Source organism: Corvus brachyrhynchos, unplaced genomic scaffold, assembly GCF_000691975.1.
Source record: "Corvus brachyrhynchos isolate BGI_N302 unplaced genomic scaffold, ASM69197v1 scaffold175, whole genome shotgun sequence".
Taxonomy (NCBI): domain Eukaryota; kingdom Metazoa; phylum Chordata; class Aves; order Passeriformes; family Corvidae; genus Corvus; species Corvus brachyrhynchos.
Window position 1 is genome coordinate 4,417,647 of NW_008238448.1, and position 6,124 is coordinate 4,423,770.

Consider the following 6,124-nt stretch of genomic DNA (forward strand, 5'->3'; position numbering starts at 1 on the left):
GGGGGGGCCCCGCGGGGCGCGGAGGGCGGTAATGGAGGTGATAATGAAGTGTGCCGGAGCTTTAGTGCCGCTGCTTGCCAAAATGTGTACAGTAAATAATTGGTTAGTCGGCGGGCCTGATGTGTGGGGCACCGCCGAGCACCTGGGCTTGTGCAACTCTGAAAGAAATCACAGAATCAATGAGGTTAGAAAAGAGCTCTGAGACCATCGAGTCCAACCTGTGGCCGAGCACCACCGTGTCAACCAGACCATGGCACCAAGTGCCGCATCCCGTCTTCCCTTAAGCACCTCCAGGGACGGTGGCTCCACCACCTCCCTGGGCAGCCCATTCCAATGTCTGATTACCCTGTCTGTGAAGAAATTCCTCCTAACGTGCAAGCTAAACCTCCCCTGGTGCATCTAAAGACCACGTCCTCTTGTCCTGTCATGGGTTACCTGGAAGAAGAGACCAACCCCCACCTGCCTACACCCTACTTTCAGGGAGCTGTAGGGAGAATAATCAAGGTCTCTTTCAGGTGTATAATTACTGGCTTGTTGCACACTGGGTAACAAATCAAAATTTTCTGGACTGTCTGTGAGGCCTTGGTGCACCTTCCCACACTTTCATTTCCCCTCCAGCTACCAGACCCTTGGGGAGAGGACACGCAGAGGGGAGCACTTCTCTCCCAGGGGAAGGGGCACCAGGGATATAAAAAGTCTTTTGGTTTTGCAGTGCCAGCGTCCAAGGGGAAAGGCACAGATGGGTGTGGGGCCAGGAGAAGTGTGAATTCAGCAGCTCTAGGAGCCTGGCAGGCATGGAGTCATCTGGCTGGGCTGGTGCTCATGCAGCAGCAGTGGAATCATGTGGAATGTAGTTCTATGGTGTGTGGTGTCGAAAGAATAAGAGGTTCAGATTGTCATGAGCTCTCGCTTTTCACACAGGAATTGAATGTGACAGTTAAAATTTGTCAAAATAGAAAGAGTGCTTTCCGAAAGAGTTTGCCTTTTTTTGTTTGTTTGTTTGTGCCAAAATGGGAGTTGCTGGATATTCAGATGCTGGAATAACATAGCTTAATCAATGGTCCATATGCTCCTGATACCAAAAAGCACAAAGCAAGTGTTTCAGCTCAGAACCTTGAAAAGTTTCCTGAACTGCTTAATGAGATGCAGGTAAACTCGGTTGCTCTAACACTCACATACACACCAACTTTTTTTCCCTACTGCCTGATGTGGAATGTTTGAGCTACATGGGAGGTTAGGTGTGCTTTTCGCTAGGACCTTCTGCTTCTTTCTATCCACCTCTGCTCCTGATACTTCCTTTTACCATAGCTTCCTTCAGACACTAGAACTGCTACAATTTAGACATCAGGGATATGGTCCATGTCCCTCTGCTTAGCGTGTATGTGGGGTATGTGCTTGTGTTACAGTTATCTGTCCTCACCCTTTATAAGACAATAAAGGGGGAAAACCCAAGTATTTTTAGGGCATGACTTACCTAACCTATGTCAAACATTCAGAATCACACCTCCTGTGCCCAGGAAATGCTCTGATCCCTTACTGAGTGGAAGGAGTCCAGACACCTCATTTGGATGGCACTTACTTTGCAGATGTCTAATCAGCCTGGGGAAGTTCTGTCCTTTGGGGAGCTGTGTTCTCACTGCAAGATGTTCCAAGTCTTCCTCTTTCCATGGTATGGAATAGATTCACTTTAAGAGGCCTTAGACCAGGACATAAAAGAATATGAGTGAAAATGACAATATAAAAAATAAAAACCTGAGGCAATGTTGTCATGAGAAAAGTGCCCCACATGGTGTGGGAAAGGAGGATAGAACAGCAATTAGACATAATTCTAGGTCATTAAATTGGGATGGCACCCTTGCACAGAACTGTGGAAACCACTAAGAGAGATAAAAAAAAATTCACTTATGCAACACGACAAAAGACAGTTAATTAAGCATGGTTTCACAGGGATTTTAAGCAGTTTCTTGTGAAGTTGAGGCTTTTTTGTTTGCTTTGCTTTTTTAGTATGTTGAACCTTCCTGCTAACAAGCCTGACAAGAAAGCATTACACATCTTTGAAGAAAAGTGGAAAGAACAAACGTGCGTAACTTCAGTGCTCTTTATATTGCATTACTATCTCTAGACCTCAGCTGAGATCAGGCTTCCTTGTTTGAGGAGGAGAGAAGCTGTATGTAAGCTGTAACTAAAGGCACTTTTTTGTATTAACCCTGCAGCCTGCTCTGGACAACCCAGGAAAGGACTGGAATGCCCCAGGATGCTGCACACAGCTTCCCATACGGAGGAAACCAAGGCCTGCATCCACAAAGCATGACCTCAGGTCCTGGGATTTTTTCTGCAGCCTCCAGCACACAGAAACAGACTGCCTCACTCAGCATTGCCCAGTTCATTTGATTTAATGAAATGCTTGATTTAAGACTTTGATAATCCACCCACCCCCAACCTACAAGACAGGCAGAGATAGATTTTCTTCTTCCATATACCCCTCTGGATTTAGTAAATGTGAATCAATGGGTAGGACAGGGTTAGATTGAGGAGCACAACATCTGATGCTGCCCTGAGTGTGACAGCCTTGCAAACCTGAGGAAAAGGGGTGATCTTCCCCTTATTGGCCTGTAGAAATAGGAGTTCTGGGAGTGCAGGCCTTCTGCATGACTTCCTTGAGGAATCTGGCTCAAACAGCAAAGTTGGTTGATTCTTAGCCCTGTAGGTTGGCTTGTCTGGTACACTGTTACTTCCTTTTATAGCTTGGGCTTTTGTTTCAGTCTTAGGTTCCTAAAGCATGTTCAGAAGTGGGAATGCAAGCTGCTCTTGAATTCAGTCAGAGCATAGTCAGGCCTTGCAGTTGCAATTATGTGAATGAGAAATTGTGTTACCTGTCCATATAGATTATGTAGCATATTTATTTGTGGCTTGGATGAGGTGGGATGTGATAACCAATACTTGTGTGTGCTGTTCATGCATGAAGACAGAAGTTGTTTAATATTTTCTTATTTTAAAGCTGCATGTAGGGAAAGGACTGTCATTTTGTGCTGTGCCTTTATGGCATCTGACCTACAGGATCCTGGCCTATGACCAAAGCATGTAGGCACCAAACTAATAACATGTAATAATAATATATGGCACTGGCATAAGCTAAACATAGTTAATGGAGACCCAGGCTTAGTGGCTGGATTTTCAACATTACAGGCAAATAAACTGAGGGGTTTCTGTTTGAGTTAGACACAACACCCCACTCCCGCTCCATCCCAAGAACAAGCTCTTAGGGAGAAAAACACATAAAAATCCCAACTTTTACGGAGACTTCGTTCATTCCACAAAGAAATCTAGGGTGTATTTGATAAAATTACCCCCTTTGGTCTCATAGATTTATCAAGAGAATTGCTGAAAAGTGTCTTCCTCTACAGGGAAAGAATTCACTTTCCAAAAGTCATGCATCCAGCAACTATTAGAAATTTGACTGAGAGCTACTGAATATTACCAGTTTTGAAAATCCAGCTACTGTATATCCAAAATGTGAATGCTGGAACAGTAAGCTTGGTCTTTTGAAAATTATGGCCAAAGAATTTGTGTGTATGTGTCTATATATAAATATATAATTTTTAATGGATTTTTGAGTTACTCAGAGCTAAACAGAAGCAAAAATTGCTGAGACATAAATATCACTGTAATGTAAATATATTCACCATTTAATCCTGATAAATACTGGATTATAGACTTCTGAACAGAGACTGACAATTATTGAAAATCATGTGGTCATCTCAAGTATACAGTGCCTCAATTAAAATAAAACCACAAAATCCTTTTTCTTTTTTAAAAGTACCATCTAGGATATAATTTATTTGGTTGGACTCTACAAATATACACATTATATCATGCTAGAAGAACTTGAGAACCACTTTTTTCTTGTTCCCAGGGTCTCTTGACTGTTGGTAAGACATTACAGTCATAATGATAGAATCGGTTTACAGTTGCATATTCTGCCAAATAGCTCACAAATTATATTTGGCAAACAACACTGCCTCTGTTTCACAAAGATAATGATCTGATGTTTTGTTTATGTGGCACCAAAGGAAAATATTATTTTAGAGCTTGTGACAGAATTTCAAAATGTTTGTGTGGTATGCTAAACTTCTGATACATTTAAAAGTTACCACTTTATTAAATACAGAGTAACATAGATTTTCAAACTATCCTTCAAAAAAGAAAAAAAAGATCAAACAAATGTTCAATTAAATACATCGTGTCCATTTCATTTTCTCTGCGATTACCCAGACCTACATAACAGCTGGTGCAGATATTCCTATGCTACTTTTTGCGTTTGATGGTGTCAAACATACAGATGAGTTGCCATACAGGCTGCTCACCCGCACAGGATTTAGTGTTGTAGGAATGCTTTTAGGATGTAATCTGAAATCCATAGCGCAAAGCGGGAAATGCTCCATCAGACTTGACCCCCCCAGAAGCGTGCAGCAGCAGTTTGTTAAGGAAAACAGCACAACCTTGGCAGTGCTATTCTTTGGATGGCTCCGAGGAGAAAATGAAAGGAGCAGTGGGTTGGAACTGAATCTGGGATTCTGCTCTGAGACAGGCGGTTTCCATTCTCTAACCTGTGGTACAAACCTACCTGGTAAGAGCTAAATGTTAGTGGGAAATTGTTTTGGCAACAGCATTTGGCCAAGGATAGAGGGTACCGTACCAGCACTGGGCCCTGACCCAGCTGACACCCGCCGCCAGACTATCAGCAGGCTCAGCGAGCATGCCCGAGGTCTCCTGGTCTCCTCTGCTGCTAGAAGAGCAGTGTCCCAGGAGAGTTCAGTCTGGGAATCAGGTGCTATTTCTTGAGTCTGGGAGACAGTTTCTGCTTTGATTCTTTGTCTAGCTGCTGGATGGGTGGGGGTGGGTGAAATATGCTGTGGGACTGCTGCAGGGATGGCAGAGGAGGCATTGCCCAAAAGGGAAGGGTAAGGTGGTTACACTGACCTCAGCAAAAGGGTTGTCCTGTCCCTTCGGAAGCAGCCAGACCCAGGGCCTTCATCTTGATGATGACAGCAAACAAAATGGAATGACTGGGATCATATCTGCCTCAGCACTGAGTACCTGGGGTGGTTTGGGGAACCTCCTCTGAAGTTTTCTGAAGGAGATAAGCACTAGTAGCTGTCCTTCTCCTTGTGTGACCTGCATCTTTGTGCAGTATCTTTGACTGGACTTTTGGGATGGAAGAACAGTAATACAATAAGAAACATGGCAGTGACCATCTCCAGGGAAGCATCTTTTGTGGGAAAGGACAGGGAATGTGGGACACTTGATCCGACCTTGAGATAAGAACGAGCAGCTGTTGTTGAGGTTAGGCAGAGCTGTGGCAGTGGTCTAGAGCTGGCTGGGGAGTGGGCGAGCAGAGAGGGACTTGCAGGCTCCCAGCTGTGAACAGGCGTCTTCCTGCCCTTCGTCTTTTGATGTTTTCCACTAGACTTACAAGAGCTGCTTGTACTGAGGCAGCAAAGTCCCTGGATGTTTATCAAAGGCGGTGATTGGTGGTAAAGACTGAAATTCCCAGAAAAGAGAATTGGAAGGAGGGGAGAATACTGCATGGAGGACTGTCCTGCCTCTTTTTCCCCTCTCTGTGATGCCTTAGCTCTTCCCTCTAAGGGAAAAGAAGCTGGAAATGTGGGAAGGACTGGATTCATGTGATCATGAGAATGCAGATGGGAGTTAGCAGGGAAGAACAAAAAGATGTATAGGGTACAAACATCTGATTTTACTGAAAGATTGGAAGGAGGTGACACACAAACTTGGTTTTGGTGTCACCAGATTGAGATAGAAATGGACAGTAAAGTACACAAATACCATGGGCAAGTTAAAGGGGAAGTGGCATGTGTGGTTAATAGGTCAGCCCCTATATCTACCTGTCTTGTTCCTTCAGACTCACTAATACAAACAACGAGATCCTTAAGGGGTTTACAGAAGTTTGCTAGGAAAACACTCGCTGCAAGGCCAGATTTCGGCTATGTTTGGGCTTAAGAGGCAGGTGCTAATAACTAATGCTAAACTGACCTTCGTGCTGCCATCTAGTGTTTCCTCATAGACAGAAACAACATCCCAAAAAAGAAACTGCAGCTCCATGATG

General features: G+C 44.0%; 1 long non-coding RNA gene across 2 annotated transcripts in view; it reads left to right on the forward strand.

The window, feature by feature from the left end:
• LOC108447291 overlaps nt 1-3,094 on the forward strand; it is a 3,982-nt gene extending 888 nt beyond the window's left edge. The window contains exons 2-4 of one of the 2 annotated variants that reach the window (XR_001862767.1): nt 1,587-1,669; nt 2,005-2,079; nt 2,214-3,094. This is a non-coding gene — a long non-coding RNA (uncharacterized LOC108447291). The remainder of the gene's footprint in view (nt 1-1,586; nt 1,670-2,004; nt 2,080-2,213) is intronic. The other variant, XR_001862766.1, reaches the window with a different exon arrangement.
• The last annotated feature ends 3,030 nt before the right edge of the window (nt 3,095-6,124 follow it).